The sequence below is a fragment of the Triturus cristatus genome, chromosome 7 (assembly GCF_964204655.1).
Source record: "Triturus cristatus chromosome 7, aTriCri1.1, whole genome shotgun sequence".
NCBI lineage: Eukaryota > Metazoa > Chordata > Amphibia > Caudata > Salamandridae > Triturus > Triturus cristatus.
Genome location: NC_140590.1, coordinates 42,341,702 through 42,355,290, shown reverse-complemented (window position 1 = coordinate 42,355,290; position 13,589 = coordinate 42,341,702). Strand labels below are relative to the sequence as shown.

General features: G+C 45.9%; 1 protein-coding gene across 7 annotated transcripts in view; it reads right to left on the bottom strand.

Moving 5' to 3' along the window:
• The window catches only part of LOC146808763 (uncharacterized), a 259,081-nt gene that overhangs the window by 143,267 nt on the left and 102,225 nt on the right, over positions 1 to 13,589 (bottom strand). For 2 of the 7 annotated variants that reach the window (XR_014966255.1, XR_014966254.1), the window contains exons 2-3: positions 9,263 to 9,599; positions 1,237 to 4,186 (exon numbers count right to left, since the gene is read on the bottom strand). The exons of 2 other annotated variants lie outside the window; for them this stretch is intronic. The gene's annotated coding sequence lies outside the window, so the exon portion shown is untranslated. Of the gene's footprint in view, positions 1 to 1,236; positions 9,600 to 13,589 lie in introns of those variants that run through there. 3 more of the 7 variants (XR_014966253.1, XR_014966252.1, XR_014966256.1) reach the window with 2 other exon arrangements.

The window sequence follows — 13,589 nt, the reverse complement described above, 5'->3', positions numbered from 1 at the left end:
AGCAAGCCGGCCAGCACACTTGGCTGGCAGAGAGTCGGAGCGTGACTGGGAGGAGGAAGGACAGGGCCCCGAGAGCAGCAGGCCAATGCAATGGTTGAGAACAGGCGGTCCCTATCGGGGAAGCCTACGCCGCAGAGGGAGGGAACGAGAGTGATCACCGGGGAACTTGCCCTTCCCCCGGGTGCTCCAGGGAATTGCCCGGGCAGCAGCGTGGGCTGAAACAGACGACAGCCGCCAGTTCACCGATGGCAACAGCACCAATAGCAGAGAAAAGGGCACCACCATAGAAGGGTCTGCCCAGGGGCAGGTAACTGCAGTGCAGCACCAGCTGAGAACCCTACGAGAGGAGTGACTGGAGTCCCCCTGCATTAGGGCTGGAGGAGGGGCAGGAGCCAATTGGGCCGGGCGATCAAGATCCTCCTGGAGTCGCTCTTGGAGGATGCAAACGTGACCGACCAGGCAGAGCTGGTCCGTGAGGAAGGGGGTCCGGAGACCAGAGGGTGAGAGAACGGGTGACCGGGGCTGGCGGAAAGGCAGAACGAAAGAGCCCCCTGGCCGCCATCGGTGCGAGGAGCACTTGATCCATATGGGACATCAGCGTGGGGATGAGCAGGAGACTAGAGGGGCTGCCATTTAGGGAGTGCAGATCTGGAGGTGAACCTGTTGCAGGGTTCCCCGCCAAGCACAACGCCTCGCAACAGGTGCTGTAGACATAGGAGAAGGGGCAGCTGGAGGCACAGTCGTCATGTCCTCGTTGAGAGGAAAGAAGGATTGGACCCTGAAGGACATGTTGACCAAAACCCCGCAGACCAGCTGAGGAGAGGGTAGAGTGTCCCCAACTGCACAACTAGAGCACAAGGTGGAGGGAGCAGAAGCCCCTGTCACCCGGTCCTTTCTAGAGATGCTATTCAATACATTAAGGGTGGATTTTCTGACACTAAAGAGTGAACTTATGAAGGATGTGAAAGAAATCAGGCGGGATGTGGATTCGGTGGGAGAGCGGGTGGCAAGCATTGAAGAGTAGGAGCAGGCCACGGATGAGGAAGTGGAACAGCTTCAACAGGAGGTGATACGGCTACGAGCTCAGCAGATCGATCTCCTAGCGCACACGGAGGACCTAGAGAATCGTTCTAGATGGAACAACATTCATGTTGTGGTAAATAAAATATCACGCTCTCAGACTTTTAAATATTAACAATAGGATCATGCATAAAGCAAGAGGCTGAGTCTGTGGTATCAGATTCATAAAGGGCTTTATTCCAATAACTCGAGTCAAAGGGAGAATATCTCCATCACCAAAAAGGATCTGGACGGGGCTGAAAAGTATTCTCAATATTCTCCAAACATTATTCACAGAGTACAGTATATATACATTTCTCAATTGTACGTAAGCAAGAGAGCAAGAGAGAATGAGATAAGAGCATGTGGGCGTGTAAGTAGGCGTGAAGGTGGGCGTCCATGTGGGCGTCCACTTGATGATAAGGGGTAAATTGTCATGTGTGGGTGGATACCTGGAGATGATTTCGCAATGTCAGCAGAAATACTTGGCAGAGATGCGCGCTCAGCAGCATGACGTGTAATTGACGTGCAACTAGGGGGTGAAGGGGACTTGACATTTAGCTCTACATGTGGAGACAAAAGTCTGGGGTTATGTCAACCTAATCCCAAATCATATCTAATATCCTATGTTTAAAGAACTGTGTTATCCACAAGGGAAGGGCTCTCGGACAGAATCTATTCTATACTGACTGTGTGTGCGTGTACCAGCGTCCAAGTGTCTACACTGAATGCGAGGGGATGGGAATATTCCATGATGACAGGGCTATGAATTACTTGCATGAGGGCAGAGAAACCGGGCCTTTTGCTTGGTAACTGGAGGAATGTTTACTTAAGCTACTAGGCAGGAATGCATCGGCTGAGGGGGAAGCAGATAATTCGAAGGTGAAATACAGCTCTTGGCAGAGAATAGGCTGATGTCAGGCTTCGTGGGCCGCGCAGAGAATGAGACAGAGTTCATGGTCACAGATGCGAGCTCAAGCTGAAGCTGTCAGAGGCAGAGAGCAGGGAAAGGCTTTGAGGACAGAATCGGGCCTACTTGCCTGAACTGTAAAAATGGAGTAACTTAGCCATAAAAGGTCGGTGGCCTTTCATACTTAGGAATCGAATATCCAGCCCATTCATGGCGGATCTGACAGAGGACATGTTAACGGTGGACGCACATGTGTTTGCGTCTTCGAAACTGGAACTGGAGGGAACATACATGTACTTGTAACATGCATATAGAACCGTTGGGGTCCAAGATAGGGGACATAACTGACCAGGAAAATCCACATTTCCACATTCCCTCCTTGTCCCCTACTTGCCCTTCAAGAGATATCAATCTTCATCAATCCATTGATCTGTTCATATAGCATCATTTGTTCTTCTTTCTTCTTCCGTGATCTTGAATGAAATCTTGGTGGTGGAATACACGATGTGGCACACAGACCACAGATCGCTGGTCCACATTGTAGACATAGACAGCAACTGAATAGTATGAGAAGGCCAATACCTAGGAAGGATAGGACCCTCCATCCAAAGGTAGATAATACACTCCAAAACCAACCGGACCAAGTCCAGGTGCCTGGATTCTGGTGTATCTGGCTTACAATCTTATGAAGGCGAGTTATGGCTTTATATACAGATGGCGAATTTTCTGGTATGAAAAATGCAATGGCTTGATCCGATGACCCTACAAGCTCCGCCCCTATCGGCCAGGATAACGTCAAGGACAAGACTATTTTGAAGCACAACAATCCGCATAGCAGACTGCTCTTCTGTTAAATTGCCTAAGGCGGAAATAGTTTCGTTCACTACTGCTTCAAGGGTTCTGGTTAATCTACGTATCAGCTTACTATTGGTAACTGTACCTATATAGGGAAAGAAACCTTTATTGAAATCTGTGTATTTTTCCCATGCTGTTTCAGTGTAATTGACAATTGGGAGATCTCTCTGCTGTCTATTGTGTACTAAATGAGTATTTCTATGAGAATCAGGAGGAGCTAGGAAAACAGGTGGTAGGAGGAATGCTATGTAACAGGTACCGTCCCAATCTAGAGGTAAGCGTATATATGCGGTCTGGCCACATATAAAGTAGGAATGACGAGAAGCTCTAAATGTAGACTTGCCTTGATCACTGAATTTTATTACAGTGGTGCATTTACTATGGCCCATGTGTATGGAGCCATTCTTTCTTATACATAATTCCTCTTTTACTGGGAATACGGACATGGCGGGCAAGATTGGTGTAGCTTCAGATTCAACGTTCAGGATCATGAGGTTAAGTGTAAAATTACCTAATCCATATACTTCATTTCTTAGATCAGTTCCTGTTCTTTTGGGAAGTCCCTCCTTGTTAGGGTAGCAGACTTTAAGCAAAAACTAAATTCAGGTTTCCCCATACCCAGTTGTCTTGATAAACTGCGGAATTCGAATCTAGGGAATTAATCAAACTAAACCATGCTCCACAGGAGCCATTGTGTGTGAACGGATAGAGAAAAAGGGGCAAAACTCCCTTATAGTTCTGATAGGGGGGAGTCGGCCACAGACCCAGCAGTCTGTAGCATTGCTAGTCTGATGTGAATGGTGCAGCATCTGAATAAAGGTATTGTTGCGTAAGGCAAGTCGATATGATAGCTCATAGGATGGCAGATCACTAAATGTGTGCTTTATGGTATCATTAGTGGAGGAGTGTAAAAGTGAGGCAATAGGAGGAAAAATAGCATGTAGTATTAAGCTGATACATATTATCGTGATGCTCTTAAGATATTGAAAAATTACAGTCACTATACATCTATTTGCTTCTTATCTAACTCTCTTATTTCTGCTTTATGTTATTGTCCAAGATCTTATGCGAGCCAGAATACATGTTCAACCGCTTCACCACCTAGTGGACTTAATTGATCAAACGGGTTCTGACTTTTTGAATCAAGGTTTAGCTTTGTGGAAACTTCTGGGCATTCTCCTCTAGAAAATGTTGTTCAAAATCCAAGTTCAAAGTTTTTTTTTCCTTTGTAAAAGAGTGGTGAAGGTGCACTTTGACTTTAACGGCCGTCCCCGTGGTCCAGAGCACTGACTTCGGCGCCTGTCATCCAGGAGCGATGGAGTATTCTTTGACCTGGGTGTTGTCAGGGAAGGCGGCAGCAACCTGCGAACAACAAGAGAGTAGTGCAGACATCAAGGAAGCCAGGTAATCTGTCAGCATGTTACTGTCAACATAAGTAATCTTTTAGGCATTGTAGTGCCCACATATTTTGGTGGTCTACCAAAGACCACTTCATAGGGAGATAAGCCTGTTCTAGAATGAGCTACAATTCGCATGTAAAAGAGGGCAACCGGCAGGGTTACCATCCAGTCTATACCTTTGTCTGCGCAAATTTTTAATGTCTGATTATGTCTTTCTACAAGGCCTGCTGCTTCAGGATGTCGCACACAATGGAATTTCCAGGTATACCCTAACAGAAGGGACACCTGCTTCATTAGTACCAGGACATATTTGTAACCTCTACATCTGTTTATTTGGATATAATCCATTTGGAGCACTTCAAAAGGGTGGTCAGGTGGATGGAATCCACCTTGTTCCATCGGAATGCCTTTACCTGCATTGAATTGGCAACAGATCATACATGTTCTGACCTTTTGTTTCGCTGCTGCACGCAGGTGCTTGTTGAACCATATATTCTGTAAGCTATCTATCATTGCTTTCTCTCCTAAGTGTGCAGGACTATGTGCGGTATTTATAATCACTTGTACCATGGTATCAGGAAGAAACCATGTGGATTTGCCCTTTGTCATCCAACCTTGATCAGTCAGTACCCCTCCTTGTTCCGATCATTTCTTTAATTCGTCTACAGTAGCATGTGTCTGAATGTCTTGTACATCCCTGGAAGGATCCCTAACTGTCATGGCTTTGGACAGTGATAGTATCTGTGATTTTGTCATGTCTAGTGGGGTCTGAGCTGTCTGTTTAGCAGTTCGGTCTGCCAGATCATTGCCTTGGGAAATGGTATCTGTGGCTCTAGTATGTGCTTTACATTTTAGGATAGCTATGGCTGTTGGTAAATGTATTGCTTCCAGTAGGGCTTGAATAAGGGGGCCATGCTGTATCTTGGCCCCATGAGAGGTCAAGAAACCTCTTTCTCTCCACAAAATCGGTGTAAATGTTTACTCTCAGGTGCTTAGCTCTTATGCACGCTTGTGTCAGGGCGATGAGCTCTGCTGCTTGTGCTGACAATATGTCTATTCTTTTAGTCTCTATTATTACAGTATCAGCAGTCACTGCATATGCTGCCACTAATTCTCCCGCCCCTGTCCTCATGCATGAGCCGTCAACATATAGTGTTAGCTCGGGGTCTGGGAGTGCAACATCTGTCAAGTCTTGTCTTGGTTTAGTCACGGTATGTATTACTTCAACACAGTTGTGTGGTGAAACGCTTTCTGTACTGGAGGGCAAAAGGGTAGCGGGATTCAGTATGTTGCATCGTCTGATCTCTATGTGTGGTTGAAATAACGTCAGCTCATAATCCGTCAGTCTAGCTACAGTCAGGTGTTGTGTTTGTGTCCGGTTCAAGAGAACCTCTACTGCGTGTGGTACTTGTACTGTCAGAGGGTGGCCCAGCACTATCGAGTCACTTTGTCTTATGGCTAAGGCCGTTACTGCAACTGATTTAGGCACGCAGGCAAAGCCTGTGCTACTGGGTCTAATGTACTAGAAAGATAAGCACAGGGCTCGTGTTTTCCTGCATGATCTTGTGTTAGGACAGATAGTGCTGTTCCATCCCGCTCTGTCACAAAAACATAAACGATTTGTTGTAATCAGGGTTTGCTAAAACTGGTGCTTGACATAAAGCTCTCTTTAATTCTTCAAATGCCACAGTGTGTTCTTGTGTCCAAGGGAGGACTTTAGTAGAAGCTGTATTTAGGGGCTTGGACTAATTCCCCTGAAAGATCACAATAAAACATGAGAAAAAGGGGAAAACACCATACCTATTTCCTTGGCTTAATTTCTAAGGAGGCTAATTTCTAAGGGGCTTAATTTCTTAAGGGGCTAGCGGGAAGCGAACCTCCTCAGGGGCCAGCAGAAAGTGTCAAACACTATCAAACCCTGTGTCTTGACAATACTATTAATCCCTGTGTGTAGCTACTGGGCGTAAGCAAAATTATAGGAGATACACAGCGTATGTGAAACGGCGAGAAATCCTTCAAATTAATGTACAAACCTCATTGTGTTAGCTCATAAGCTAGCCAAATGACATCTCATATGCAAATGTCCCTAGTACATGAACCTACACCAACCTGAAGTCAATATTAATGCTAGGAGGCCCTAATAGGAATGCTAAATTACCTAAATATTCGGAAAACCAAGTTTAAGAACAGTTGTTAATGTTGATAATTAATAATTTATCTGCTAAAGAAATCAGTCATTGTGCAATAATTTCCACCTATACAATAAATAGCCTAATTCAAAAACAAGTCAACTTTTGGGGCCACCACTCACAAGAATGAGCTTACTAAAGCAAACTTTAAAAAAGGAAATCCTGTCAGATATTTTTCTCATTACCCTAAATACCGGGCCTCATTTGTCACTCTGTGGTGGCAGTCCTTATTTAAAACAGGCCTTCAAGAGTTAAAATGCGAGTGCACAGATCATAATTGTTCCTTAATGTCCAATCTGGAAACATATGACCGAGGCTGCCTGTCTATAAGAGAAAGGCAGTTATGTGAAAAATATTTTAGTCTTGCATAGCCTTTTTCTTTTGTTTCATTCATCTCCAACACCAATTAGACATGCACTGATAACGTGTTGTCTGCTATTTTGACAGCATGATAATGGTAATATCATGTCTGTGAAATTTAGTAATTGTGCCAAGCCATCAGTATACCGGGCACAGAAAGCATAGATAATTACACTAACATATATAAATGAGCAGCGATGCGTAATTACAGTACCTACAGCTCAGATGCGAACATTCTGGCCTGCTTAATTTGTCAGGCTTATAATCAATAACTTATTTACCTGCCCTATACAACCCCATCTGGCAGTGGGTCATCCCAATGATGACCGCGTCAAGTCTGACACACAGGATCAGCAACAATAATCAAAAAATGACGAACACACGAACCTGTCTCTTTTTTTTTTTTTTTTTTTTTTTTTTTATAAAAATGTGCTATGCTTCTTTGTACACAATGTACCCTCATGTCCTAGTCGAAGATGCATCTCACATCTTTCCTCACAGACCCGTAACCACTGGATCATTTATCCAATGCAACTGGTGGCAGCTCGTGGCCACAATTCAAAAATGTCTGAATTTGAAAATCGTTTTTATATAGGCACATAGCCCTTAAAATTCCAAGCAAGAGCAACATTTTACTTTCTGACCAGAAGCAATATAACAATTGCTAAAAAATAAAACAAATCTTCTCCATAGACATTTCCTCGGGGCACTTGTTTTGCACAGAATAGAACAAGGGAATCTTTCTCGACTTACATTTCTCAGCTGCCCTGTCTTATCAGAGAAGTTAAAAATAGCCCCTCAGCGCGGCCTGAGCCTGGGCTGCCAGCCATCTTTTGTTTGTTTTTCCTACTCCTGGCCCCAAGGCTCTCCAGCTGCAGGCATTACACAGATGCGATGTCAGAGAAGCCTTCTAAGCAGTGCCCTGTTCTGCTCCTCTCATCGGCCCCCACCTACACTGGCTACAAGGTCAGAATCTGTCTCCGATTTCTGTATCACATTCTGCTCTACACGGCCCCCACCTTCTCCTCACTCTGAAGCTGTCAAAGACAAAAAGACTACTCAATTCCATAAAAACTGCAATAATTCGCTCAATTGAAAAATTATTTTTACATACAATTTGCACTCAGGGGGTCATAATCTTACCGACTTGACCCAGCACATTGGCTCACTGGACCATCAAGAACACAAACCTGTATTCATGAAAAATTTGCAAATTCGAAATACCCACAATTCTTTTTCCAAGCTAAACTTGTCACTAATTATTTTTCGTTAACACTTTGTACATTAGGGGTGTCATCAAATCACAGGAGTTGCTCCTTCTCTAGCTGCACCCCTCTCAATTTCCTATTGACAATGTAGTCAAATGTTGGACCATGTAAACACCAGCTATGCGCTGTTCATTTGGTGGGGGGCTCAAGAACCTTTGGGCTACTATGTAATTAATATATGTATTATAACTGGTCTTTTTACTGGGGCCACTCTTGCTAGGTCCTCTGAAAGGACGGGATAAATACCAGCAACGTCAGTATTTCTTTTTCTGTCAGCCTGCGCTCATTTTACCAGCTCAAATTCCTCCTGTAACATCTCATCCTTGGCTTTTCCAGACTCCAGTCCACTCCTCTCTGCTTCGTGAAACACTTACTCTGACCTTCTATGTGACGCCTTGCGCCAAAAACTCAATGGCATCCTTCCAAGCTGGTCTACATTTTCTCTTTCATAAGAGTGTTTCGTTGTCCATCTACTTGTCCTGCTTTTACTCGTATACCTTCCTCAACTAACACGTTTTCTCGGGCTTTGTCTGAATCCTCCATACTTTTCTCTTCTTTTCTGAGCGCTTACTCTGTGCGTCTATGCTATTCTTTACGCCATAATTCAACAGCGTCTTTCTGTGACTGTCTAGCTTTCCTCTTCCACAACTCTTCTTCGACTTTCATGATACATTCGGCATCCCAGGTCCCAGCTACGGGCCATCTCTGACTTTCTGGTAACTCTTTGGTGTAGTCCACCCATAGATCAAGGAATAATATGGCGTCTAAGCCATGCTTGTGAAAAATAAAATGTCCTGTAGTGTCCCTAGGAGGAATAGGAACTGCTTCTTCAAGCACCCCTTTTCTGGTAGTAATCTGTCTTAACTTCGAGAAGAGCGGCATATTGACAACTGATCTGATACTTACTCTTGAACTCACTTAATACGAAAAAAACACAATAATGAACAGTGAACAATGAACAATCATTCATACCACAATATTTGAACACTTTAAACATTAAACATTAAACATTTTAACAACGACCGACAATGATGACAGTCTGCCTAACTAATCACCACGCTGAATTCTTGACAATAACTGAATACTTCGGAATACTTGATATACTGCTAAACAGTACATATACACTGCTAAACAGTGCAGACCGGATTTGTGTACCCAAATCCGTCTTGACCGGCACAACCTATGTGCGCGTCAACACGCCTCCCCGGCGATGGTACTCACCGAGTAGCTCCTTGAAACGGAAGGCCTCAGAGAATGGACTGGACTCGACGACTGCGGACATCGGACCCTCTGGACATCGGGACTTTGAAAACCTGGTGGGCCTCTGTATACCTCAGACGCAGCTCTCTCGCAGGTGGGCTCTGGGTAGACAATCTGCGTTCCTCACCGCCTCGTATGGATGCCTTGTCGCAGTCTGTCCCCTTCGGTGGCCTGAGGGAGTTGGCGGGAAAAACCCGCGACGTGCACGCTTGAAGTCCATCACGGCTATGGAAGGGGGCAAAACAGGACCTTCATCTCCGGCGTGTGGGGAAAGAGATTAAACTGTTCGGGCGCCATTCTGTGGTAAATAAAATATCACGCTCTCAGACTTTTAAATATTAACAATAGGATCATGCATAAAGCAAGAGGCTGAGTCTGTGGTATCAGATTCATAAAGGGCTTTATTCCAATAACTCGAGTCAAAGGGAGAATATCTCCATCACCAAAAAGGATCTGGACGGGGCTGAAAAGTATTCTCAATATTCTCCAAACATTATTCACAGAGTACAGTATATATACATTTCTCAATTGTACGTAAGCAAGAGAGCAAGAGAGAATGAGATAAGAGCATGTGGGCGTGTAAGTAGGCGTGAAGGTGGGCGTCCATGTGGGCGTCCACTTGATGATAAGGGGTAAATTGTCATGTGTGGGTGGATACCTGGAGATGATTTCGCAATGTCAGCAGAAATACTTGGCAGAGATGCGCGCTCAGCAGCATGACGTGTAATTGACGTGCAACTAGGGGGTGAAGGGGACTTGACATTTAGCTCTACATGTGGAGACAAAAGTCTGGGGTTATGTCAACCTAATCCCAAATCATATCTAATATCCTATGTTTAAAGAACTGTGTTATCCACAAGGGAAGGGCTCTCGGACAGAATCTATTCTATACTGACTGTGTGTGCGTGTACCAGCGTCCAAGTGTCTACACTGAATGCGAGGGGATGGGAATATTCCATGATGACAGGGCTATGAATTACTTGCATGAGGGCAGAGAAACCGGGCCTTTTGCTTGGTAACTGGAGGAATGTTTACTTAAGCTACTAGGCAGGAATGCATCGGCTGAGGGGGAAGCAGATAATTCGAAGGTGAAATACAGCTCTTGGCAGAGAATAGGCTGATGTCAGGCTTCGTGGGCCGCGCAGAGAATGAGACAGAGTTCATGGTCACAGATGCGAGCTCAAGCTGAAGCTGTCAGAGGCAGAGAGCAGGGAAAGGCTTTGAGGACAGAATCGGGCCTACTTGCCTGAACTGTAAAAATGGAGTAACTTAGCCATAAAAGGTCGGTGGCCTTTCATACTTAGGAATCGAATATCCAGCCCATTCATGGCGGATCTGACAGAGGACATGTTAACGGTGGACGCACATGTGTTTGCGTCTTCGAAACTGGAACTGGAGGGAACATACATGTACTTGTAACATGCATATAGAACCGTTGGGGTCCAAGATAGGGGACATAACTGACCAGGAAAATCCACATTTCCACAATGTTAAGGGAGTTCTATCCGGGGAGTAAGTCTTGAATATCATTCAATACCTGCAGGGGCTGTTCTGGAGCATATTGGGGGTCTCACCGGACTTTGACATCAGAATAGACCGTGCAACAAAAGGTGGGTTTGCGAAGAAAGGCACCAGCACCTCCACCGGACATCCTGGCCTACCTTCCAGACTTTCCCCTCAAAGAACGCATCCTACGAGATGCCAGGGCGAAGCAAGCTCAAATATCAGTATCATTCAATGGCCCTATACCAAGACCTGGCATTGATAACCTTGCAAAAACTACAGGAGTTCTGAGTGGCGACAACTTACCTTCAGGTCCAGGGAGTGGCGTACTCCTGGGGCCATCCTTTCCGGCTGATATTCAAGTGGCAAGGAAAACTCTATCAAATCAAATCACTACAAGAAGCATGCCAGGTGCTGGGCCTAGAGCAACCGACCCAGGAGGAGGCAGACAGCAATGGTCGCAAGTCCCCCCGGGAGAGATGGCAGAGAGTCCGGGGGAGGCGTCTCACAGAACATATGCTGAAACCAGACCCCACAACCATGGCACAGGAGAGGCAGTCAGTTCTCGAGATGTTACTCAAAGACTCATCTTCCCAAGATGACACCTTAGGGGATAGCTAAAGAGGATAGACCAAAGCGGAGCTGGGGGGGGGGCAGACATTGGGAGCGGAGGGAATACGGGGCTTGAACCACATTATGCACCTCTTATTTCTGTTTTCCAAGGGCACGCGAACTGCGGGCTCTGGACATTATGGAGAATTGCGGGGTTTTCAGTTGGGATTCAGGAGGGGGAAGGAGGGAACTGGTACATTGGGTTGTGGTGTTGTAGAGGTGGAGATTGTTTCTAAGTGGACAGGCAAAGTGGCAGGGGAGGGGGCACGGAAAGAATGATGGCTCACAAGACCCAGGGAACGAAGGGTCTACCACAATCTCACACCATGTTGTACTCCACAGTGAAAGTTGTTTCCCTAAACGTGATAGGCCTTAATAATCCCATTAAGCGGAAATCCATTCTTTCATATTTAGAGAACATGGGAGCAGATGTGTGTCTACTCCAAGGGACTCACTTTCTCTCGAAGAACTGGCACCGGATGAGGTCACGATCCTTTCCACACCAATTTTTCTCCTCTACTCCGGATAAAAAGGCGGGGGTGGCTAAATTGGTCGCTAAGCGTTTTCCTGGGGCAGTATTAGATAAGATAGCTGAAGTCAAAGGACAACTCTTAGCTTACACATTTAAGGTTGGGGGGCACTCATTAGCGATAGGATCGATCTATGCTCCCAACTCTGGACAGGAGAAATTCCTGAAGGCGGCTCTCTCTGAGGTCTTGTGCAAACAAGAGTGAAGGACAATTGTGGGAGGGGATCTCAATATTGTCACGGACACGACTAAAGACCGGTCAGGTAGCCAATTCAATCAATCTGGAGAATTGTCTTGAGACGGGAAAGAGTGGCTTCAATCCAGGGAGTTGGTAGATTTGTGGCAGGCGGCACATCCACAGGTCTCACAGTTTTCATTTTACTCCCATGTTCACAGTACATATGCTCGCCTGGATCACCTGATAGGCATAACAGAAATACATGCAGTGGTGACATTACACCGGCAGCACTTTATGACCACGATGCAGTGACTGTCTCCCTTCAGTTGGCCCCGATACGGAGACAGCCAGGAGGTTGTCGACTGAAGGAAAGCATGCTTCACAAAGAGGCAGTGACACGACAGATCCACAAATGCATTAAGGAATATCTTAAGGTAAATGACTCCCCTGACAGTTCCTTGACCACTTTATGGGGGGCCCTGAAAGCGGTAGTAAGGGGGGAGCTGATAGCCATCTCCGCTGCAGAGAATAAAGAGTGTAGGGAAAAGAGGGAACATCTCACAGCGCAAGTTTTAGAACTGGAGCGGGTTTACAGTCGAACGGGGGCACCAATGGTCTGGCAACAGTTGAAAGCGGCATGAGCACAATTGGCGGGGCTAGATCTCGACAGAGCCAAATACTCAGCACTGCATTTCAAACACTCCTATTATGTTGGTGGGGACAAGACAGGGCGCATGCTGGCGAGTAAACTTAGGGCCCGAACCCAGCAGACGAGGGTCCAATCAATCGCGAACGACAGGGGGTAGGTAGTCACTGCGGACGAAGAGATAGCAAAAACATTTAGGGACCTTTATGCAGATCTATACAGAAGGGAGACCACCCCAGGATCAGAAGTGACATCCTACTTACAAGGAACCCACACGTCCACGATAGTTAGAGACCAAGCGGAACTGTTGGATGCCCCGATCCAGATAGAGGAAGTTATAGGGGCAATATCACGCCTTAAGCTTCTGAAGTCACCGGGACCAGATGGTTTCTCGGCGGGCTTCTATAAATCTTTTTGCCATATCTTAGCCCCAATCATGACGAGATTATTTAACTCATTCGCGGGGCTGGGGGCGATTCCTTCTGACATGCTGGCGGCATCTATAGTAGTCCTGCCCAAACCGGGGAAAGATAAAACCCTGTGTGGCTCCTATCATCCAGTGTCCCTCCTCAACGTGGACCTTAAGTTGTTTACCAGCATCTTAGCGGCAAGACTAGGACCCTTGATACCCTGTATAATAGACCCGGATCAGGCGGGATTCATTCAAAATAGGCAGAGTAGTGAAAATACCAAACAAATTCTTCCTTTGGTCGATAAAGCTCATCGCACACACATGAATGCCCTGCTTTTAACTGTTAACGCCGAGAAGGGGTTTGACCGGGTGGACTGGGACTTCCTCAACCAAACCTTGATTCACTTC